The sequence below is a fragment of the Paramisgurnus dabryanus genome, chromosome 21 (genome assembly GCF_030506205.2).
Source record: "Paramisgurnus dabryanus chromosome 21, PD_genome_1.1, whole genome shotgun sequence".
Lineage (NCBI taxonomy): Eukaryota > Metazoa > Chordata > Actinopteri > Cypriniformes > Cobitidae > Paramisgurnus > Paramisgurnus dabryanus.
In genome coordinates this window covers 23,372,090-23,397,735 of record NC_133357.1, presented here as the reverse complement: position 1 = coordinate 23,397,735, position 25,646 = coordinate 23,372,090, and the positions used below count along the sequence as shown (strand labels likewise).

General features: G+C 39.4%; 1 protein-coding gene across 3 annotated transcripts in view; it reads left to right on the top strand.

Annotated features, from left to right (window-relative positions):
* zbtb46 (zinc finger and BTB domain containing 46) overlaps nucleotides 1–25,646 on the top strand; it is a 100,579-nt gene that overhangs the window by 41,808 nt on the left and 33,125 nt on the right. The gene's annotated exons all lie outside the window — the stretch shown is intronic.

The following is a 25,646-nucleotide window of genomic DNA, read 5'->3' as shown; positions in this document are numbered from 1 at the left end:
TTAATTGAATGAATGAAATAAATGAAATACAATACAACTTCCTATTTTACATAACAATATGGATATTTTGTTGAGCCAACATGTGGTAAATAAAAGCTTTTCAGTATACAGTAGCAGCATAGACTATTGTGGTAGAGTATGGGAAAGCATTGTATTGTGTAGCAGCACAAAAGAGTATAGGTTTGATTCCCGGAGAACACTCGTACTGAGAAAATACCTTGAAATTAGTGTAAGATGTGTTGATAAAAGTCTCAAGCAAATGCGTTAACATCTCCGTTTCTTTCATACAGTAAGAAAAAATTGTATTGCTTCCATACAGCCTGACTCCATGAGGAGGTCCCATCTCCAGGCATTGTTTTGGAGCTGCAGAGGTTTCTGAAGAGTTTTTCAAGATTTGGTTAAAGGGCACAGGAAGTGTCTAGTTGCAGGGGTAATGGTTTGCACGGTTAAGGGTGCCGTCCCACTAAATGGGATCTCAGGATGTTGATGTCCGAGCTCCATTGTGCGCAGACTAATGGTTTTCAGGAGCTTGTAATTGGTAGTTGGCACGTTTACAGAACTGTATATCTAAATTACTTTCAGCACAAAGTTCAGGCTTGCAGAGGGACATTTATAATCCCGTAAAGCCTGTGTGTGAGATCAGTTTGGTTTTTAACAAGCGCTGAGAGCAAATGGACAGTACAGTCAGATTTCTGGCTGTTTCAAATTGATACAGTTTGCCCATATAGCTGAATGACCTTGTCACAATAGACTTTAAAAACTGAATGTATCTTGGAAGATTGGGCCTATTTGTATAGGACTTTGGGTTAAATCTTTAATGATTTTCACAAGTTTAATGCCGTCTTCTTGAAATATATAAACATACAATATATCAAATGAAAGAACAGATCCTCTGCTTTCAAACAAAAAAGCAAAAAAATTAATATTTTTGAACAAAATGTGAATTTTTGCAAAGGACTTTCGTTAGAGATCAGGGGCTGTATTCACAAAGAATTTTAAGGCTAAAAGTAGCTCCTAACTGGCGAATTTAGGAGCAACTCCTAAAAATAATGGGCGTGTCACTCCTAAATTTAGGACTTCTAATTTTTTTCACTAAGAGTAATTCACAAAGCATTTTAGCCCTAAAAGTAGCACCTAAGTCTGGGACAGCTTAAAAGAAGTCGAGAGGACTCCTAACTCACTAAGACCTATTCACAAAGGATCTTAAAATGCCTTAGGTGCTGATCCTCCTTAACATGGACAGTTTCACCAACTCAAAAGCATTGCACATAACACTTAAAAGCACACTTTAATGTAAGCATATTGTTTATGACATTTGTTTCATAATTCATTACATTCATGACAAGCAGGAAGTTTTTTAGAATTACACGAAACAATAATGAAATTAAATATTTAATATTATAGGCATACCTGTTGCCATGCTAGTCTGTTTAAATGCTGCAATCTCAACCCTCTACTGCGATTGTAATGTCTCGCATTCGTCCGGGGTCCGCGACATAAGCGGGAATGCTGCATTGATCTGCAACAAATCCTCTCCCCAGTGATGCACGGGTTGATCCGAAATGAGCGGATGCATGCGGTCACCCGCGGTTACGAGTCATCCAAAAATATTTTTTATGATATTCGGGTCGCGTTCGGTCGGGTCGTTTGAAATAAAGATGGCAATTAACTATTAAACAATTACTACTTAAAAAAAATGCGAGCCAGGGAGCGGGTCGGGTACACTATTTATTTTTTATTTTTTGCGGTCCGAGTTGCGGGCGGGTTAGTTGAAAACGTTGGTCGGGTGCCAGTTGTTTTGTACATTGACCCGCGCATCACTTTCTCGCATGTCTCACGCTTAGTTTTGCTTGATATCTCAGTGCCGAATTTCCCTTTTATTACGTTTCTTTTTTCCAGCACCAACTGGGACAGCAGCAGTAACTGATCCTGCATCCAGTTGGGCTTTCTTTTTCGTTTTGGCGAGTTCATAATCCACCATCATTTATTTATTACATTAGGCAGGCTTCTTTAACATGGGCAACATTTCCTTGCTTTAAGTAGTCTATTTAGGCTAATAGGATGTACATTAATCAAGCAAGTGTTAATGATGTCGTTTTTTATTATTAGGCAATTGGCGGTTTTCATTTGTATTAGGCTACCTTGATTTAATTTAATTTAATTCACGACTTTTCTTTTATATATGCATTTCGATGGCATTACTATTATTATTTTGTATAGGACACAGACATATTTCGATATTGTAATTCCATGATTTGGTGCGTCTGTGTTATGTTCCGCATGACAGCCCTGTCATCTAACAACCAATCACCGTGGTCATTGCGAGGCAGCTCGTGCATGAGAATTGACGTCATCCGTAGCAACGAAGACTCACTCTTAGTTTAGGAGTTATCATTTTTCCTTACTAAAAGTAGGTCTGAAAGGCGTTGTGAATAACTTTTAAGAGAAAACTCCTAGCTAAAATCTTTTAGTGCGATTTAGGAGTACTCTTAGTGATAAGATAAAATGCTTTGTGAATACGGCCCCAGATTCAGAACATAAGTCAAAACATACACAGAGTTTTACTGTTTTTGGATCAGTGGATGCTTTAGTGTTTTGTAAGTTGGGTAAGAGTGCCAACCTAGTGGATAATAGCGGAAATATGGATTGCCGTAAAAACTTGTCATTGGCAGGGAAACGTTTTCTCTTAATTGACAAGTTTACTGGTCAATGGCTGGGAAAGAGCCCTGGGTGAATAATAGATGTTTGCAGGGGTTTAGACTGGATTCTGGTAATCTTGGTGATAGATCCCCACAACATCGTCAATGTTCTGTATATGGGTCAAATTACAATACCGGTTCAAAATCATATGCTTGCCTTTTAGTTGAAATATATATTAAAATGTAAATGCTAAATTATCTGGGGCCTTATTACATTAGGAGAGGAGCCAATTAGATATTATCAGTCATTTATGATGGCATTTGCACCACTTCTCTGAAGTCAACAGTATGTCCATTTGGAAAATGCACAAATGTAGGCGTCATGGACAACAAAATGTTGTCCATGTTACCAGTACACCACAAATCACTTGGTCATTATTTTCTCATTAAACGATGATGAGCAAATAATGTACAAATATTTTTCCCGGACATCAATTTTGGCCACTATTGTATGTATGGGTCTTAAGAAAATGGATTTTATAACACAGCAGAAGCGTGGTTTCGAAAGGTGAAATGAGGGATGTTTTTCGTTGTTGTCATATATTGCTGTTTTTATTTATCCTTTCAAAGTTATTTGCTGTATTAATAGCAACTCTATCAGTTCTCCGCCCATTTATATGTGCTATGATCACATCTGTCACATCATGAGATACAGACTCACTTCCCAATGTGTAGACTTTTAACTATGAACAGCGGAAGCTTATCTCAAGAATCTTCAGAAAGCCACACCACTCCTTTGAGCAACCAACCACACTCTTCCCTTAAAAAACAAACCCACAATTTCTGTTAGACAGACCTGGGTCACAACTTCCAGTCTCAAAGACCATTAAAACAACAGACTTTAGGAGTATACCTTCTTTGTGTTTGTAGTAAACTTTCCGTAGCCCGTTTTTTTATATGTACGACTAAATAAGGCATTGGCATTAGCTTTAGCGCTTACTTTTCAGGTCACAAAATTACAGCCAGAGAGTGACATTTTAGAAGGAAATTCACCCAGGCCTCCTGTGATGCTATGGTGTCTGTGTGAAAGTATGAGTGCTGTTAAAGTATGAGGTGACTCCAAGCTAAAATGGGGGTTTCTGTGGTTGGCAGGGACCCACAATGTAAATGTTACACTATCATCAGGGGATTTTTGAGACTGGTCAGGAAATGGCCACTGATACTTTATTTTAGATGATCTGTTCATGATCAAAATAAATGCTTTATCGAAAAGACAGAAGGAAAACAAGGAACATCAACTCGGCCTTTCCCCTTCTCATTCACATAACGATAAGAAAACCTCATGGAGTTTTAGCTTAAAGTGTGTGGTTACTTTATTGTACAACTTCACATGCATGTTTGTAGATTTATATTTGTATGTGGCCGTTAAGTGCTTGTATGTGGTTTTAAGACACACACACACACACACACACACACACACACACACACACACACACACACACACACACACACACACACACACACACACTCACTATTGTAAAGCATTTGAATAAACAGCGTGGCTTGTTGTTGTTTAAAAAAAATAGTCTGCTATGGCATAGATTTGCACTTCTTTTTGTCAAAGACTGATATGTTCATAGTCTCTTTAATATGTTCACATTATCTTAATCTCATGGTGTTTATTAGATCAAATCAACATAAACTTGAACTTAAGCTGAGCCGTAAGACATCAGATCTATTTACTCTCCTCCGAGAGCTCAGCCTCTGCCCTTTTACACACTGCTCTATAAACACTCCTTCCCCCCATTTCCTTTATTCTTTCACTTACTCACTCACTCACTTGCTCGCTCGCTCACTCACTCACTCACTCACTCACTCATCCAAACCTTCACTCACTCACTCACTCACTTATCCAAACCTTCACTCACTCACTCATTTAAACGCTCACTTATTCAAACCTTCACTCAACTAAATCACCCACTTAAACACTTGCTCACTCATCCAAACCCTCACTCAGTCACTTAAACACTCACTCATTCACTTAAACACTCATTCACTCACTTAAACATTCACTCACTCACCAACTCACTCATTTAAACATTCACTCACTCACTCACTCACTCAAACCTTTACTCACTCACTTAAACACCGACTCACTCACTCACTCAAACCTTCACTCACTCATTTAAACACTCACTCACTCAAACCTTTACTCACTTACTCACTCACTCACTCACTCACTCACTCACTCACTCATTTAAACTCTCACTCACTCACTCACTCACTCATTCACTCACTTAAGCACTCACTAACTCTCTTAAACATTCACTAACTCACTTAAACACTCACTCACTCACTCAAACCTTCACTCACTCACTCACTCACTCACTCATGCAAACCTTCACTCACTCACTCACTCACTCACTCACTCACTCACTCATCCAACCTTCACTCATTCACTCACTTAAACATTCACTCACTCACCAACTCACTCATTTAAACATTCACTCACTCACTCAAACCTTCACTCACTCACTCACTCATTTAAACACTCACTCACTCAAACCTTTACTCACTTACTCACTAACTCACTCACTCACTCATTTAAACTCTCACTCACTCACTCACTCACTCACTCACTCACTCACTCACTCACTCACTCACTCACTCATTCACTCACTTAAGCACTCACTAACTCTCTTAAACATTCACTAACTCACTTAAACACTCACTCACTCACTCACTCACTCACTCAAACCTTCACTCACTCACTCACTCACTCACTCATGCAAACCTTCACTCACTCACTCACTCACTCACTCACTCACTCATCCAACCTTCACTCACTCACTCACTCACTCACTTATCCAAACCTTCACTCACTCACTCATTTAAACACTCAATTATCCAAACCTTCACTCACTAAATCACCCACTTAAACACTTGCTCACTCATCCAAACCCTCACTCACTCACTTAAACACTCACTCACTCAAACCTTCACTCACTCACTCACTCATTTAAACACTCGATCGCTCATTCACTCACTCACTTAAACACTCACTCACTCACTCACTCACTCACTCACTCACTCGTTCACTCAAACCTTCACTCACTCACTCACTCATTTAAAAATTCACTCACTCAAACCTTCACTCACTTACTCACTCATTCACTCACTCATTTAAACTCTCATTCACTCAATCATTCACTCACTTATCCAAACCTTCACTCACTCACTCACTCATTTAAACACTCAATTATCCAAACCTTCACTCACTAAATCACCCACTTAAACACTTGCTCACTCATCCAAACCCTCACTCACTCACTTAAACACTCATTCACTCACTTAAACACTCACTTAAACACTCACTAACTCACTTAAACACTCACTCACTCACTCACTCACTCATTCATTTAAACACTCACTTGCTCATTCACTCACTCACTTAAACACTCACTAACTCACTTAAACACTCACTCAAACCTTCACTCACTCACTCACTCACTCACTCACTTAAAGACGCACTTATCAAAACCTTCACTCACTCACTCATTAAATTCTTCACTCAAGTCACTCACTAACTCACTCAATCATCTAAAACTTTACTTTTTCAAGCACTCATGCATGCATATATTTATTCACTCACTTTTCACTCATTGTTAGTTGTTACTGTGCTGGTGACATGATGTCACATTAGTCCCTTAAGATGAGTGTATGCACGTTGATTGTGTGTGAGAGCATTCATGCATATCTGTGTTTTTTGTGTCCATGCCCCCGTAAATGACAACACCCATAATCTGAGTCTCTAACCACTAACCACGTCATAACGCTGTCGTCATCCCCATCTCTTCCCTGCACCATTTCTGTCTCAACTCATCAGTTCTGTCTCTCTGTTTTTACACTGTCACTTACTTTTTTCTCTTTCCTTCAGTCTCTGTAGTCTTAAAGGTGTGTGCTTGAAATAATGAGAGTGAGACCCCTTTAACCCCATCCTCTTACCATGGTCCCCATAGTATTTACACCTCATTAAACCTGAAATAGCTTTAATATTTAAAACATTGTGAACCGATCTCAACCCTCCCACCCTTAGCACCTCTGGATTTCCCCCCTCCCTCGCCGCTTTCTCCCAGTTTAATAATCTACTTACACATTTCCTCCATTTCCATTAAAACTAAAATAGACCTCATATTTCACAAGTTGAGCTTTTACCAAAAAAAGTATAGAGCACTCTGTTCATGCTTTGCCTATTTCTTTCTTTTGCTCATCTATTCACTTGTGCTGTTGTGAATTAGTTTTTGTCTGTCTGTCTCTCTCTTTTCCCCCATCCGATGTGACTCCTTATTTTCTTTATAAATGAGTGATTTTGGACACTCCATCCCACCAGATGACCTTCAAAGCATTGTTCTAAATCTTTCTCTCTTTTGTATCTCTGTTTCTTTCTCTCTTTTCCTCCCTCACCCCCATGACATTCTGGGTTGCCCCTCAGAGTGCCTGAATGCTTGTTTGTTCTGGGGTAAGGCGTCATGTCGCACTGTCAGACAGAGTTCTTGTGTTCCATCTCGCTTTATGCCATCTATCTCTCACCCCCCTTTCTATCTTTCTCCCTATGGTTACACACCAGAATATAACTCTTCATCCACAATTACGGGAAAACAGGCCACACAATTAGGTACAAATTGGCCAGGTCAGTTTAGTTCAAGTAGTTTAAGAATCCAGAAGTCACAACGGTCAACGTTTTTGGACTTACCTTTGATTTTAGCGATAATTAGCTTTGTAAACCCATTTTGGAAATTTGCCACATTTAAAGCACACCCCCCACAGCCGCTCAAATTTTGGATAACAACCAATTCATGTTATGCTAACATTATTTAAGGCAGGCTTGGAACAGTTTCCTTTTCAAATGTGAATCGCAAACAAGATGGCCGTCAAATGAACCAACTCCACTGTGGAAATATTGCTGGTGTTTCGCAATCTACCGCATGTTTGTTACCACTGACAATAAATCCTCAGTATTTTTAGACAATGGTCCCTTTGAGGTGACATGTATGTGTATGTGTATGTGTGTATTTTAAGAAACCCTATCACTGTTATTCTGTGTAAACTCTGCCTTAATACTGATCTGACCTTCATTTTTGTGTTTAGGCTATTTGTACTTCTCACTGTCTCTTCCAGCTATCCTAGTCTCTTTCGCTGCTTGGTAAATCATGTCAGTAACTTCCCCACACCTCCCACATGTGTGTATTACTGTCAGTCTCTTTGAAAGTGAACTCCGGAGAGACTTTTCCCAAGATTCAGTGGAGTTCCCCCCTGCATCAATGCTCCATCCTTTCCAACTCCTCCCAGAGTCCTTTACACATGCTCTATATATAGACACTTTGGCCTCAAAGCCATGAGGTCCTTCAAGCCAGAAGGCACCACAGTGTCTCACAAAGATGACAATGATAACAATGTCATTTTCCAAAATGTAAGCACCCCCTTGGACCAGAATGCTCCAGATAGATGGGGGGATAAAAGAAGAAGAAAGCGTTCTGAAAGGTTCCAGTAATCTTGCAGATAACTGCCCTACTAGATTCTGTGCTATGTCAGCACTTAAATGGGGCCTGTACCCATCTTTACTAGCCTGGCCTTCAGCCTGTCCTATGGGACAATAGAAATGAAGTCCTGTCCAAAGCACTCAGAAGAAAAAATATATAAAGATGTCTATCACTGTATTGATAGTTGAAGTATCCAGGAAGTGATGTGGAGAAGAGTCAAAAATGTGACCAAGACCCATACAAAACCTATATTTTACAGTTGAGCATATCACATGAGGACAACCACTAGGTCACAGTCTCATGATTTCCTTTTTTTTTTGTTGAAAAGCACCAGCACTCAAAGGGAATCTGTCCAAACCAATCCCAACCCACACAAATAATAATTTCCTCAACACACAGGGAGTTTTCAGTGTTGTCGGAAATTAACCTGTTTTAGGGAAGACGGTTTGCTGAAAAGGCTTATGAGCTAATGGGAATCTTCAGGGGAACAGAACGAGACAAGCCTTTTAGTATTGTGGTGGGCTGTTAAATGAAGGATAATCCCATTAATCACAATGAATACGGTGGGGGAAATACTTTGTTCTCGTCACTCACCATCAGACTCAGAGAGGATCTCCCGATGCAGTGGGGTTGTGGGAATTATCCCACTTTCGGAAAGTTTAATTTGTGTTTTTTTACCTTCAATAGAGAGAACCTGTCTGCACCTGTAGTGATTGGTTATGGAGCTTACACACTGGAGAAAACTCAGGTTTTTGTTAAAAAGTTCTGGGACTTTGTGAGGGGGTTGAGGCAAAAGTTGCCATTTTTGTTGCATGACAAGGTGCTGCTTCGATTTCTGCCAGTAGAAATGAATAGATTAACACAAAAAGCATAGACTCCATTGGGTAGCCGCCCTAAAGTCTGATCCGTGGTTAACAACGAGAGACACGGAAAGAAAGAGGGAGCATTCTGGGACATGATTATAGGCAAAAACTGACTTTAATGTTACATTTTAGGCCTGGTCAGATGGAATCAAGCAACTATGAATTTCCAAAGTACAACCAAGTTCACCCCTCGGAAATTTTCACTGGTCAGTGGAGGCCTATGTCACGTGACGGAGCCTCACTATTAGAGGGTAAGAGATGCATGTTCATCTCTGAGAGAATGTTAGGGGCTTACAACACCACCAAACCGTCAAACTTCCCCATTCAGGGCAGGACAACGCCCTGCTGTTTGTTTTCTTCTGCTGTATTTTACTCCGCGGCTTTTTCTTCCTCTTCTGGTTTTACGGGGGGTTTCTGTTCTTTATAGACAAACCCCCTCCCTTTCTCTCTCTCTTTGCTCTCTACCCTCCAGTCAAACCGGTTTGAGCGTGGAGAGAGGAGGAAGAAGTGAGTTGTTTGGACAAACGGACGCCCAGGGCAGGATGTGGAGGTTCGCTGCCCTCTGGGTGTGTCGGATTGGCCCCGATACACACAAACACACACACACAGCACACACAAACACACACACACACAGCCAGCGTGGGAGGGCAAAATATCCCTTCCACACACACACACACTTTCATTCTTTAACCCCACACCCTTCTCCTCTCGATGGAGAACTCTTTTCGATTCTCCACCCTGTGTGCTCCCGTCACCTCCTCCCCGTGGCTGCACCCTGCTCTGCTAAATACAAAGAGGTTTGGGAGAGAGGACATTAGAGGTGTAAGGAGAAATTCTTCTGTGTGTGAGTGAGGTGTGAACTGTAAATAAACAAGCACAGCCGTGTTGTTGTGCATGTGTTTTGTGACGTATAACATGTCCTGTGTGTGTTATGGTCTTTGTGGAATCAGGTGTGATATGATATATATGCATTGTGTCGGCTACTTGAGTTTACTTTAGGGACAAAACTATTCATGAGATGTTTGCTAAATCCGACAAAACCTTTTGGGGCTTCTTCAAATGTAAAAGTTACTGATAAATACGTTATGGAAGTATGTAGTAATAATAGTCACCACCAGTGTTGGGAAAGTTCACTTTCTACATGATCTAGTTCAGTTCATAGTTCATATTTCAAAATTTTGAACTAGTTCACAGTTCCAAAAATGAACTAATTTATAGTTCTTTTCCCCATATTATTATTTTTTTAGTTATTGCCAATATAGCCCATATAGAACCACAGACAGCAATTATTTTATCAGTTTTAACACTCAAGCTAAATGCGTCAGATTTCATCTTCATATCCAACTTTAAATCCTTATCCAACCAGGGTTTACATTAGCTTTGACTGTCTTTTAATTTTTGTATTTGGTTGCACATACCTTGAAAGGCTAGCCGGGTGCTTCAAGGGGTCATAAACCGGGCGAGAAGCGCTGCGAGGCATCGCGTGTAGGACAACTTGCAGGTATTGCACACTGCACGTGCACGTTACATAGCGTGAGGTTAGTCAAAGTCTATTTCAAGATCCAGAATATGCGTTAGCAGCCTATGTTAATCGTTAACCGGTTAGGACAAATATGATGTTATTTAATGTTAAACTATGTGAGTGGCGCGGCAGGGATTTCAGCAGGGTCCAGTGCATCAACTCCATGCTGCTCTTTGTTTTGATGACGAATGCAGCCGTGAAACGCGGGTGTTGCCAGACTGGGTGTTTTTTTTCAGCTACACATTAAGGCCTGTTTACAATGTATTTTAGCCAGGTTTTCGCCTGGAAGACTCTATAGAAATCTGGCACCCTATTGAACGAAGTTAAACTGAGAGAGCGTGCCGTTCACAAGCCCCAGAATGAACAAATTCACAGTAATGTTCATCAGGCAGTAATACAGTACGTTCAGTTCAATGAACTCGTTCAGGCACAACACTGGTCACCATTGTCATAAAAGTTGGTTTAACTTTAAAAAGTAAGTTACCTGCTTGCCTTAAAATTTTAAATTAATTTGACTTAAAAATATTAGTTGACACAACATTTTTACACAATTGTTTTAAGTTAACCATTTTTTTTTTACATTTTCTTTATGCAGATTTTTGATATATATTACACAAAACAACAAAGAAAGGAAAGAAAAAGAAAAAACAAACAAACAGGGAAGTTAGCTAATATTTTTAAGTAGGATTAACACATTTTTACGGCAACTTATTTACCTACTTTTTTAAGGTAAACCAACAATCTTTTTAACAGTGTATACTTAAAATATATGGAACATCCTCAGTTGCATGGCTAAAAAAAAGAGGTGATTGTTTGTTATATTTTGGGGACAATTTATGATTAATAATAGATGGTTAAACAAAATCTGACAAAAGCAAATGTAACAATGCAAAAATAAATGGTTAGGGTTCAGATTTATGTTAGTTTGTTATTATTTACTTTTACATTTATTCATTCAGCTGACCCTTTCATCCAAAGCAACTTACAAAGCAAAGCATTGAACATTTTGTCAGTGAGCTAACAAAAAGATATATAAGCATCAAAGGTCTGGCAACCGTGGTCGCTTTAAAAAGCCAAGGACCGCCCAAGAGACCATATAACTGACACGTCAAGCAACCAATCACTTTTCGACTTTTCAACCAATCATTTTTCAATCACTTAGCAGACCGGTGTGCAACTAATCAATCAATCGCAACTGTCCTAAAAGTTTTAACAACAATGGCAAACACAGTAAAAAATATCTTTTAGATTCCACTGATTGCTTCAAGTGAAAAAATAGGACATCTTTTAAATACTTTAACCAATTCAACCAATCAGATGATTCAAATTTGGTGAAGTGTTTCCAGTTAAGTGTGCCTTATTCATTAGTCGTTCAGCCGACAGTCCGCAGGCGTAACGTATAAGACAGCGACTAGGGTGTTAGTAATGTGTTAAGGGTACAAATCTGTCCTTAGACTTACATGTCCCTACTACTGCCTGACCAATTTACTCTGTCAGTTCTGTTTTTTCTCAAATAATGGACTGTAGCTATTGTGTGTGTGTGTGTGTGTGTGTGTGTGTGTGTGTATGTGTGTGTGTAATGGTATGTCCTTGAAGAAATGCAGTATCTTTGGGTGTGAGCTTCACACCATCAGAAACATTCCCTGGCTTCTGTTTTAGGCCCACACAGAGAGAGAGGGAGAGAGAGCAGCAGTATGTTTTTTTTTGTGAATATACTTTATGAAGTGCACCTCTGACAGCGATGTGAAGTTAAAGGCTCCTTTTCTAAAAAAATGTCATAAAGCTGGCAGATTGTCCTCTCCGTTTTCTCTGAGAAGTATTGTGTGGGGTGAAAGAGAGAGAGGGGTGTCACTATCCTTCCCCTGAGGCATTTAATATGGATGGTCCGTACATGTCAGCAACTTGGCTTCAAACAATCAGGACCTCACAGCAGGAAGCACATACATGCAAAACTTATATTTATAGCGTGAGGAAGAACGGGCAGACGTGTCACTATCTCACCTGTGAAATTGTACATTGGATGAATGGAGGGAGAGATAGAGGCAGGGGAGGCGTACATTTTTCTACTTATTATTACAGTACATGGCTACTTGCCAAATAAATCAATCAATAAATGGACATAAAATATTGATTTGAGTTGAAATGATTTTATTATGTGAAAAGACAGAGAGCATGGAGTGATACCAGAGACAAGGAATTAGCACAGCTATGGAAGAAATCAAATAATTGTGCCTGGACTGTTATTGCAAATGAATGAATATAGGTTTCACATTGCCTCAGGTTATGCATTTATTTTCAATAATTCAATGGCCATGAGTCAAGTTTACCACTTGCACTATAGTTGCCACATACAGACGTTTATCAGATGTTTGTTCCTAAACTTTGTTCCTCTTGTGTGGGAGCCCCTATTTGGCCTTCAGAAATGGATCAAGCCAGTCAGGCATCACCCAAGCATTTCTAAAAGATGTATAAAAAATGTAAAAGGAACTGCGAGATCAGTATAACAACACACATCTTAATATAAAAACAAATATCAAGTTCAGAAATGTGTGTACAAAGGTTATCACTGGGACGGTACCCTTTAAAAGGTACTTATATGTAACCTTTAGGTACAGATGTGTTTTTATAGGGTACCACCCCAGTGACAGCTTTTGGTTCTTTATTTCTGAGAGTGTAGGAGAAACTACGGAAATGCAAATGTTATTATATGCTAGATATTTAAATAATGACCTAATATTTGAACAAATGTTTCCATACAGAGAGAGAGAGAGAGTTTTGTAAATGCCTATTTTTGAGGTTGGCTCAGCCATACATGACTTAGTCACATTATTATATTATGTGTATTATGTATTATGTACAGGACAGTCGGTCCATTAATATTTAGCCCTATTGCTAAAAGTGCTGCTAGTTTTAAAATGAAAAAAAAAGGATAGATACTCTTATCAGAAAAAAATGGTCAAAAAATTGCCAATAGCTGTCATTGGGGTAGTACCTCTTTTAACCTCCTAAGACCCGGGTTTTCGTTTGTATTTTTTTTTTTTCAGATTTCTACCAGCTATTTTGAGGTTTGGAAGAACCAATAAATATAATAACCAAGAACATAAAGCAGTGTATTTGTCCATGTTTGTGTACAACTGGTTCCAGTTACACAGAATCAAGTATTGTGGTGCAAACCTCAAGTACTTTTTGATTATGTTCCTCCCCAGTGACACCTAGGGACCATTTTTTGACAAAGCCATACAGTTTAAAATCGATCAACACTCTAGACCAGTGGTTCTCAAACTGGGGCCGAGGCCCCAAGGGGGGGGCGCGAAATGGTGCCAGGGGGACCCCAGTTTTATGACATTTAACAAAATACATTAATTTATTATGAATTCTGTGTAATTAAAACAAAAAAAGGCTACTAACCAAAAGCACTAATTTGTATATTTTTTTTTATTAAAATGTTGAGTTTTAGAACTGTTTTTTTGTCATAAATTTTCTTTCTGAGGTGGCCCAAAGGAAAGCGCTGTACACAAGAGGGCCACAAGCTGAAAAAGTTTGAGAACCACTGCTCTAGACCACCAGTTTTTGGAAAAACTTTTCGGAGTGCGCTCCCCTTTGTGTAGTTTGCACCTCCCCAAAGAAAATTAATGACATCTTAACCTTAAAATTTGAATTAAACAAAAAATATTAAATTATACAGTGTATACTTGTTGGTTTGTAGCTATATCTTTAGGTTTAATTATGCAGAATTTTTGATAAATAAATGTATTTTATAAAATGTCATAAAACTGGGGCCAGCCCCCCCACTGAAAAAAATTATTCATTCAATTTACTCATTTTTTTAAGGTAAGTGGTTGTAATCATTTAATTTAAGTTACATTTAAACAAAAAAATTGAAAAACTAAACAAATTTTTTTTTTAATTAAATGTAGCTTAAATAAATTGATTGCGACCACTTTCCTTAAAAAAATGAGTAAATTGAATGAATAATTTTTTTCAGTGCAGTTTGGTAACCACTGGCTTAGACTGTCCAGCAATCAGAATCAGGTTGACCGCTGAAAATCAGGCATTTCTGAGCGCTGTGTAAATAACATTTAAGACACACCAGACTGATGTCTCTCTCTGTGATGTTTGGCTTTTTCAAAGAATTCGTGTCAACCTTGAAGTTGTCTCGCGTCAAGGTTTGTCCTCTCTCTGGCTCACATTCACTCATTCTTTTACCCAACATCCTCCTTGTTTTCCTTTATTACTGGCACAATTATGGAGAAAGAAGGGCAGGAGAAGGGAGGTGAATAAAGAGAACTGGGAAAAAGGACAGAAAGGGAGGGGAAGAAAAAGAGGGAGATAAACCTTAGGACACCCCGGCCCCTTTCTCTCTGATAACTGGCTCCAGAGTCTGTGGGGGTTAGGTATTCCTGTCTGCTCTGACTGGCAAACAGACACACACACACACATATTCACACAAACCACTTCTGTAACACACTCAGATCCACCCGTCCTGCATTCCTAAGACCACACGAGGAAGCCGTCGATACTGTCCTCCCAAACAGTCCTTCATTTTCATATATATATATATATATATACCATCTATATCCAGACATTTTCCACTTATTACAATTCATTCCTTCCTATTTGAATAATTACAACTGTTCAAGTAAATGATTTCTCCTTCCTTCATTAGCTTTTTTCCTCATCTCTGCCGTCTTTCCTCTTCCATCTTTCTCATTTTTTTCTCTCACCTCTGGTCCCTTGCGTTCCCTCTATGTCAGTTTTTCTCCCTTGCGCTTCCCTTTTTGTTATCTTTACGTTTCTCATATTTAGCTTTGTTCCAAAATCTAGTAACCTTCTACCTGGACAGCGTCTAAGGCCACATCTACACAAATCCAGAGTATTCCCTATCCATTCTTTTTTTCCTCATTGTAAAAAACATCCGTAAACACATACATGCCAGACCATTATGTGGCGCAGTAATTCTGCCATAGAGATTCACTAAGAGGCTGTTTACACTTGGCATTAACATGCGTTTTCGTCGATCGGATCACAAGTGGACGACGTTAATGCCAGGTGTAAACGGTGTTCAAAACGTTTTGAACGCGTCCACTTTCGACCACTTTCAACCACATTCAGAGGTAGTCGAAACCACTTTCGATCGGATCGCTTTGGAGTTGCGGAACGCATATGTGGTTGAATGTGTTCGAACAGCCACACGCGACCGTCTTCTCTCCGCCCATTTATCTAATCTGAGGTATTAAACACAAGTTTTACGTTTTTTTTTTTTACTTCTGGCGTGAACATACGGTGAACAGCGCTATTTTTAGCCTTTCATTGATAAAACTACTGCGGGTGTTCTCCGTAGTTTCGTTTTGAAAGCGTGAAAGTTGCGCGATCCTATTTCATCAATTGCACTGAAAATTCAGAGAAAGCTCCAACATATAAACGTACAAAACACTGTGCAGCATGTATACTTGCTAAACAAGCAGTGAACTCCGACATAATATTAGTTTGCGTCCATATAAACTCCTAATTACTCCCGCTCGGGTTTGAATGACAGCAGAGAGACTCGCCCACCGTCTCACAGACCACCCCCTCACAGTATTCAGGACAGATGCGGTCGAAAGTGGACAAAAGATACGGATTTAAATACCAGGTGTAAATGTAATGTGTCTCTCTCGTCCACTTGTGATCCGATTGATGAAAACACATCTTAAAACCAAGTGTAAACAGCCCCTAAGATGTCTGCTAAAGAACTGGAATACATCTGGTAAAAAACATCTGATAAAGGTCTTAGAAAGAGCTGTTTTACATGCATTCTAAAAAAAATGTATTGCAGAGAAGCAAACAATCAAAATAATACATATATTCTGGGTGCAACACGTATGTATCGTCAGGCAAAATGTGCTATATACTTATTTTATACGAACTTCAGTATGTAGTGAATGAATCAGCAGTTTTGCGTGAAAAGCATCTGCTGCATGATGGACATGACCACAGGCAAATTTTCCATCATCTTTTTTTTTATTTCTGTCATCTCTTCCCACGCCGTAAGCGACTCACGGGTGTTGTCGAAGACGGTCTCTTGGCATTGTGCTAATGCTTACATCATTACTATAGCAACCAATTCAGATACTCTGGACATTGAGTGTACCATCAGATTTCATCACCTGCAGGTCCACAAAATCGTATTTGTGTGCAGTGTGAACAAAACCTTACATGCTCTCCGGCCATAACACATTGCACATTGTCGCGAGTCTGACGATTTGATCATATGCAATTAATTTCAATGACCCAGCTCTCCTCTGACGAGAGGGAATAAAAAGCTTCTTTCTTTTACAACGCCTCTCTTTCTCATTCTCTTTTTCTAACTCTTCCCCCTCCTGCAACCCGCCTCATGTTCCATTTTATATCAATGTGTCAGTCACATTAACCTTGTACGGAGTTATATTAAGATTACCGCAGATCTCTCATTGTTCTAATGCACTCCGGGCTCTTTCGTCCACTTCAGGAATGTGTTGAAATGTAGATCCCTCTACATACAGTAAGATCTTGTTGCCATGGAGCTCCATTGACCGCATGGTGCTGCAGACTACACATGGCGGTCACATTGGTGTGAGTTTCTCTGGCGTGTTTTGACAGCAGTCGAGTAACCTGCGGAACCCAGGCTATGGGCATTAAACCATTTTGGTTACATCATGCAGTCAAATCGTTTCTCGTCATCTCATTAAAACGTTGAGTGAATTGTGATACAGCCAACACAGCCGACTATGAGGTTGGTTCGGAATCATATCAGGTGTCAGATAATCTGACATTAAGCACTTTGTCTGGTCATCTCATAGACCTGGTCGTCTGCCTCTCCAGCTCATTTCTCCCCAGGCCTTCAATTTGACTTGACCTGCGCTCGGAGAGCGGTCCTTAACGTCCGTACCAGCCACTTTGTGTCTTATTTCCTCTTTCATTTAGCTTCCGTAGTGTAAGGTCTACAATACATGATGAGTCAGAAGTACAGTAAATGTGGACGGGGTGTGTATACATGGTCACACCTTTCACCTCGCTTGACCTCATTATCACCACTGTTTCACATTTATTGATAAGACAGATTAAAGGTTACACAAGAACTACGAGAAGAGGATGAGGGAATGGGAAGCGCACATTCCTCACTACCAAATGACACACAAATATATCTTATATATGAACATGTACCCCATCTCCAGGTCCCAAACATGACTCCAGAAGACAACAAGGATCCCTGGACTTCCACATATGAATCAAATATTGTACAAATGTTAAACCGAAGTCATCATCTTCGACACAACAGTCACGTATCTTTCATCAATGTGGAAATTTTCATTTGGATGTTTGTGTGATGATTGCTAAAAGGGCCGGTCCAGTTGCCTCCTTTTTAATACCCTGATTTCAGGACCTTGTTCTGGATTTAGCACCGGTCGCACCCTCCCCAGAGTCGTGCTTTTAGCACAAAGCCCTGCGTGTTTGCTTCCCCTCTCCACCCAGCATTCCATTTTCCCCAAGATCTCCTCTCTCCCACTCGCTCCGGCCCTCCCTTTCTCTCTCCGTCTGTCTTTCTCTGTCTCGTACGCCCTCTCTCTTTCTGCTGCTTGCACTGTCTGCCACTTTGTGTGCTCTCTCTCTCTCTTCGCAGGCCTGCTTTGCTAAGCTGCATTAACTCCCTAGATTACCTTGAGCCTTGCAATCCTCCACACACCCCCTCACCACCTCCACCCCTGCCTGCACTCACCCTCTTGTCCTCTCCATCGCCCACTCAGCTCCCCCCTCCATCATTACCCACACTTCTCTCCTCTTTCTCCCTCCTTTCTAGCCTTCAGGGTTTGTTTGATTTATTCTTCCTCTATCTCTCTCTCTGTCTTTCTCTCATTGAAGGTTGTGGCCCTATAAGTCCCTAAAAACAACAGAGAGAGAAAGAGAGAGAGCGGAATAACAACCTCTCTTTTACTTTCCATGCCTCCTCTTTTTTCTCTTCTCATCTCCCACACTGCTTCTAAATTGCCTCCGAATTCTTCGGCTTTTTTAGTGTCTCACTCCCTCCATTCCTTGGAAATTACTTTTTACCCTTTTAAACTCTGGCCACGCCAGAAAGGCAGACCTGACCCTCCTCCTCCCCTTCCTACCCATAAGCCCTCCGGACACATGAGCGGCGTGTGTACGCCTGTGTGCGTTCGGTGTCCTAAGGGGGCGTTTATCGTATCTTATGAGTGTGCGTTGCTAGTTCTGATGTAACGATTTTGTAGATAAGAGTTAAACATGACAGGTTAAACAGCTCTGTCTCTTATCACCGTACAGAAACAAACTCCGCAGTGTCTGTGTGTGTGCATGTAAACCTGATCTCTGTGCACGATGGAGAGCATCCAGGGACACCTCAGACCTCCTGAAACAAAAGGCAGTGTTGAGTTTCAGCCGGGGAGGGCCGGCATCGCCGCCGCAGCTGGAACCGAGGGTCACGGGGTCAAACCCCGTCAGCTGACCCCTTTCTCTTCGTCTTTCAGTGCGTTTCTTTCCTTTATTGTGCTTTAATAGACAAGCGCCAGAGCCCATCCCCTCCAATAACCATTAACACTCACACATCACACACTCTCCACTGTAACAAAAAGCTCTTTGAGAGACCAAGCGCGCATTCAGCACCACACCACAAGGTCTTACATTAGCCACCGTGCATGATTTTTACACGCACACTTATTTACTTTCCCGAATGCAATTTTTCTCGTGGCAAGATTTTACATACCGGCGTGCGACACACAGATACGTTCGAACTGGCGAACGCCTACGCACGGACAATCGCGCACACACGAACACAAAGCCAACACCACGGGTCCGCCTATTTGTGTCTACTCTTAAAAGGGTGTTTTATTTAGCATAAATGTTGAAGCCAAGAGTGCCTGGCTGCCATGGCAACCACATTAAACTGAGATCTTTGCAAGAATCAAACTGATTCACTCGGTCTCCTGCGAGGCGAACAGGGACAATACAGGCCATTATTCTCACTGTAATCGCACTCGCTGTGACACAACACTTCAATCAATGGCCATTAAAGATTGGGGACTACACATGTAAATAAAGATTTGAAAAACATTCCTTAAGCTGCTATCGGAAACAATAGCGTAACAATCCCACATGTATTTCATTGTGCAGTCTTATTGAATGTCCAGACGATATAAAATGCATCTTAATTACTGTAGATTGAACAGAACGTGTGATGTTTCATATAATGGAATGATTGAGTCATACTATTTGATAACGTCAAGGTAGATTTGACCTATTATAGACTTTAAAAAAAGATGGACGACATGACGTCACATCCTTCCATTGTAATGAATTAAAGCAAAAAATGTCCGACAATGGTCGCCACCATGTTACGTAAAACGTCAGTTTGGAGCCAAGGCCTTCGCAGAAGGAATTGTTTGTGGAGCCAGGAACAGATCTCCGATATCAAACTTCCACGCCCAATTCAACCATGCCAAGCATAACGACATGTCCTTTTTCTATAGAATCAAATTGTTAGCTAAAATGAAACTTATCACAAAAATAAACAATTGAACAACATATATCAGCGTGATAACAAGTACCTTAAAGGACCATCTTTCAGAAAATTTAATTGGAGGTGTAAATATTTTTTTATTTAGAGCAGAGTCACATTCGTTTGAATGAAGTGAGTGAGATTTATAACTTGTACTGTAGCCAGCCACAAGAGAGCGATCAAAGAGCCAGCGGCTTCACTTTTCAAGATGTATGAGGCACACCCGGCGTTAAACTGGAACCCGGAAATTTGAGGACTGTCCTCTCAAGTAAGAAGATGTCTGGACTCATGGAGGAAAATATCAGTCCATCTTCATGGTTTCTAGTTTAGATAATGGAAAATAAATGCGTTTTGGGCGTGAAAAAGGACAACACAAGTATTTGGGAGGCAACATGTAGGAATTCTGTGACTTAAAATGCACAAACCAGAAGCAATAATATCCAACAAATGGAGAAGGGACAGCTTTTCAAAGAAAATTTAATATTTGTAGAGGAATGGCGAAGAAACAACATTATGGATGTGAAATTTTTCTGTTATGGATCTTACCATTCTGAAAGCTGCACTTACCTAACTATAGAAATTTATTTGGAAAGATGTTTGAAAACTTAGAGACCTCGCATTGACGTACGGTTATAAACTTTTGGTAAAAGATCAATTTCAGGGCTCCAGACTGCCAATGGGGGCATTTTGCCACCAAAATTTGAGAGTGTGCCACTGAATTTTACATCCAGTTGCACATACTGTAGTGCGACCAGTAAATTTAACCTTTTTTTGTGATGTGACACTGAATTTGAAAACAGCACATTGTACTTTCTGCATCCATCATTAAAGTATTTATTAGTAATACAGTGTAAATTAGTAGAAATGTGAATATTTGGATATCATGTTGATTTACAGTGTGTGCCCCAAAATTTTCTGGTTGCGCCCCTAAAATTTTCAATTGGGGGCCACTGTGCTCCTAGTGAAAAAAGTTAGTCTGGAGCCCTGAATTTTTTCATGGTAAGGTTGACATTTGACCTGAATTTTTAGTGTAATGCATTGATAGTTTGGTGCATTGATAGCATTTTGGATTTATAGTTTGTTAGTGATGTGTATAATATATAGTACATGCTGCATGCCCCCAGTTTAAGTTTCCATAGATGTATTATAAAATTCCTATAGGAACCCCCAGGATCTTATATAGTCTCATGTGTATGTGTGCCTAGCCTTCTATAACAATATATGAAGAGTTTGGTTCCAAAACGTAATAAATCCATTTTGACTAATTTCGGTAAAATGTGTTTTCTATACCAAGAAAGTGACAAGATGAAGCCACTATTTTCTGTTACAAACTTTCACATAGCATCTTTAGGTTATAATAACATTAAAAATTCAAATCCATATTTGATTTTCAAAGATTTATTATTAAACCTGTTTTTTTCCACAAAATGCAATAAATCTATTGAATCATTATATAAATGTGCATTCATCTTTGCCATGTTATATTCATTTAATTGACTAGTGGTATACACTGATTAAACATTAATGGCATTAATCAAAACACTCACTTATATTAAGAACACTGTCATTGCTGCTGTCATCCTTGGGAAGTCGTCGTTGAACTTTTTTGACAGCGTTCCGCTGTAAAATGTTTTGGTGCTGCTTGATTTTCATTGACTTCGCGTAAAATAATTTAACGTCTTTCATTAGATCCCCTGGGGTCAATGTGTTAGCATGACAGAAGCTTGATGCTGTCGTGTGAGAACAAGTAACAGCCGGCATTTTTCCTTCTCCCGAGTGTCTTTTGGGCCTCATGAAAAGAATCTTGACAGGGCCCCAAACACAGCTGAGACTTTTTTCATATTAATTTACATAAAATCATGCACTTTTATGGTATTTTGACTACCAATGGGGTGGGAAAATTTTACTTGAATTAAGTGTTTAAGAAAAAAGAAATATTATTTCAAAAAAAAAAATTCACCCTATTGGCAGATCATTTTGCTTGTTTTGAGGACAATTTCACTTAAATTGTATATTAATTTGTCTTAAAACTAGACTCATTTACTTAGGTCATTTTGCTCATCAAGAAAAAGCATCTTAATTTAAGAATTTTTAGATATTTCTACTGAAAACAAGACAAAAATACTAAGTAAGAAAGTAAATTTTTGCAGTGTTGAACGTTTAACTAAAACTGTGTATTGTTATTTTTTCCAGCGTTTTCTTGACCTAACATGGGGAGAAAATTGAGTTCCCTTATCATGCACTTTTAACACAATAACGGCCACCAGCAGTCATTTTAACCGTAACATTTAAACATATGCATTGCAAAAAATTATTTTCAAGAAAAAAAATTCTTAGTATTTTTTTCTTGTTTTCAGTAAAATATCAAAAAATTCTTAAATTAAGATGTTTTTTCTTGAGTACAAAGACCCAAGAAAATAAGTCTAGTTTTTAGACCAAAAATATAACATTTAAGGGATTTTGTGCATAAAACAAGCAAAAAAATCTGTTAATGGGGTAAGCAAATTTTTCTTGAATTTTTCTTGAATTTAGTGTTCAAGACAAATGTTCAAGATATTTTTGCTTACCCCATTTCAGATTTTTTTTGCTTTTTTTATGCACAAAATCACTTAAATTTAATATTTTTGGTCTAAAAACTAGATAAATTTTCTTGGGTCGTTTTGCTCATCATGAAAAAGCATCTTTATTTAAGAAATGTTAGATATTTTTACTGAAAACAAAACAAAACTACTAAGAATTTTTTTCTTGAAAATCATTTTTTGCAGTGTGGTAATTATCTTTAACACTAGAACGAACAAGGCGTCATTTTGACCGTTTTGAAATTTGCATAGTCAATAACTTTGTGTAAATAAATCATAAAGCCTTGCTGCTCCCTGACTTTTCCTAAAACTACATGCATTTCCATTAAAACTAGTTTAAATATTTATTGTGTGAATAAAAACAGAAATATAATCATTTCTATCTATAACGTCCACAGGCAGTCATTTTGCGCTGTTTAAATTGAGTTTTGCCAAGTTGATATTTTGCCGGCGCTATAAGTGAATTCAAGCTGTGTTGCCTGGATTATACAATTTGGGCGGACTGAACCATTTTATGATAATTGAGAGGGGGGAAAGGGGCCCACGGACGTTTGTGTTTCCTAAACAAATAAAAAAAAATTGATACCAGGAAACAGCAAATAGAATAATTTAAAGTTAATAATTTTTACTATTAAATATTTTTTTAACACCACAATTTTGGGGGCTTCTCTGGGCCCCCTCTTACTCGTGGGCCCCGAGAATTGTCATTGTTTACACCCCCTTTACAGCGCCCCTGGTATATTATTCGATTATGATAGCTTACGTTTCTTCTCCGCCACAGAAAACTACCACAGGTTTATCAATGTCATCAAAAGCATTATTTTGTTCTTGTTTGTTTGTTGTTCACAAAGTACAAAGTAGATTAAGAAAACTCTTGCATTCAAACTGCTGCCATTGTTGTTTACAATGAGTGGAATGGTGCACTGTGATTTGTTGAGCAGATTTATTGCATTCTGCAAAGAAGGAGGAATGACGTTAATCGCGTTTTGGGGATAAAGGGAGAAAAGATGACAGAATAACATGGTGGATATCGGATTTTGCGTAAAATGAATAATTGACTTTTTAATACTGACATGATACAATACTGATTTTGGTGGTAACTCTTTTTTTTTAAATGGTTTGTCGTGTTTTGGAACCAAACTCTTCATATGTTGTACTATATTACATTTACATTTATGCATTTGGCATTATGTGCATTCAAGTTATACATTTGATCTATATGTGTATTTCTTGGGAATCAAACCCCTAACTTTTTCATTGTTAATGCTTCACCAATTGAGCTACAGGAACACTGTACATGTCACACTAAGCTTTTGAAGACTCTGTAGGTCTTTGTTAACCTGTGCATTTGTTAGATGCACATCACAACATTTCTGGGTAAATGATCCCTCTGGAATCTCAGTACGGTGCGTTGAGTAGGCCGTAATGAATGCCAGTATATTAGGAGAAGCCCCTCAATCACCACAGACAGACTGAAATATGTGCTGTTTAAAAAATATGGTTTGTGTTGGCTGTAATGTGTTTGTGTAGGGTGAGGGGTCGAGGCAGGTGTGTAGGGGGAGAGATGGGGGTCAGGAGGGGCGAGTCGCTCTTCTCTTCATTTGTGGGCGTCAGGTCTCGGGGCATTTGGGAGCAGCAGATCCATTTTATTGATTGACTCATGTGGCCCCAGCCCACAGATGAAGGGTGAAGCGATCTAATGAATTCCTGCATCCCATCTCCCCACTCCCCCAACTTAATTAACTTTGCTTGTGTGTGTTTGTGTTGGTCTGTTAGTGTGCGTGACCTGTCCGCTCTTTGCTCATTTCTGTCTTCAGCTTTCTTTTTTCTTTGTCTGCTGACTTGTCGACAGTTTTTTCATCCCAACTGCAGATAGCAAACAGTAAAGGCCAAAGGTGATGTCTGGAGGGCATATTTGCACGATATTTTGTTTTAATGACCCTGCAGGTTACATCAAAATATGAGGTGTACTGTACAAAGTGTAGACAAGTAAATTTATTGGTTTTATTCTATTACAAACACAAAAAAATATTTTAATAATCTTTCTTATCCTTGTTTAAAAAAGTTATTCTTCTACAATTTGACTCATTATGTTTGCACATGTGTTGTCATTTCCTACATTTATCACAAAGCTCTACACTCCAAGTTAGGGCTGGGACAACGCGTCGACGTAATCGACGACGTCGACGCAAAAAATACGTCGACGCAAAATATGCGCGTCGATTCGTCAGACCCAAAAAAGCGGCGCAGTAGTAGCAACGCGAGTTGCTTCAGTCCACGCCGGTTTCACACAGCAAGGGTGAGCAGTGGCTGCGGCCGCGCGGCGCGTGGTTTTCTCAGCGCCCATGTTAACAAGCATGCACCCCGCTGCATAAGCAGCGCGAGCTCGCGGCTCGAAACGGATATAAACGGAGGTCGGAGCCAGCCGCAAATACTTGGGCGGCTCTGTAGCAACAGTGCTGCAATCGTTTCTGCGTGGTTCTGCTGCGCTGCTCACGCTCAATTAAAGCGAAATTGCTTTGTTTATGGTTTAAATGCTCGTGGATTTACGCGAAAAAGTGTCATTTTACCATAAAATCATGAATGTGATGCCAAGTGTGTTTTAAACAGTCATTTGAGCAATTTAACAGAAAGCAATGTAATATGTCACTGTTGCCAGAAGACTGCGCTTTCATTCACTCTCTGTCCAGCAGTAAATGAGTCCTAATCTATTTGAACAAACTTAAGAGAAAGAGATTTAATAATATATGTGCTTCTTAAGTCTATAATAAGTCTATCTTAAGTTTATATCTGTCATTAAATGGACTAGAACAGTACGAAAACAATGTGGATTAAACAAATCTAGTTATAAAAATTACACAGACCATCAAAAGGCACACTGAAGAGGTTTTGCTCATAAATGCATGTAAAATAAAGTAATTTGAACTTGAGATTTTTATACGGTTACTTAACTGCACAGTATGCACTGCAAATG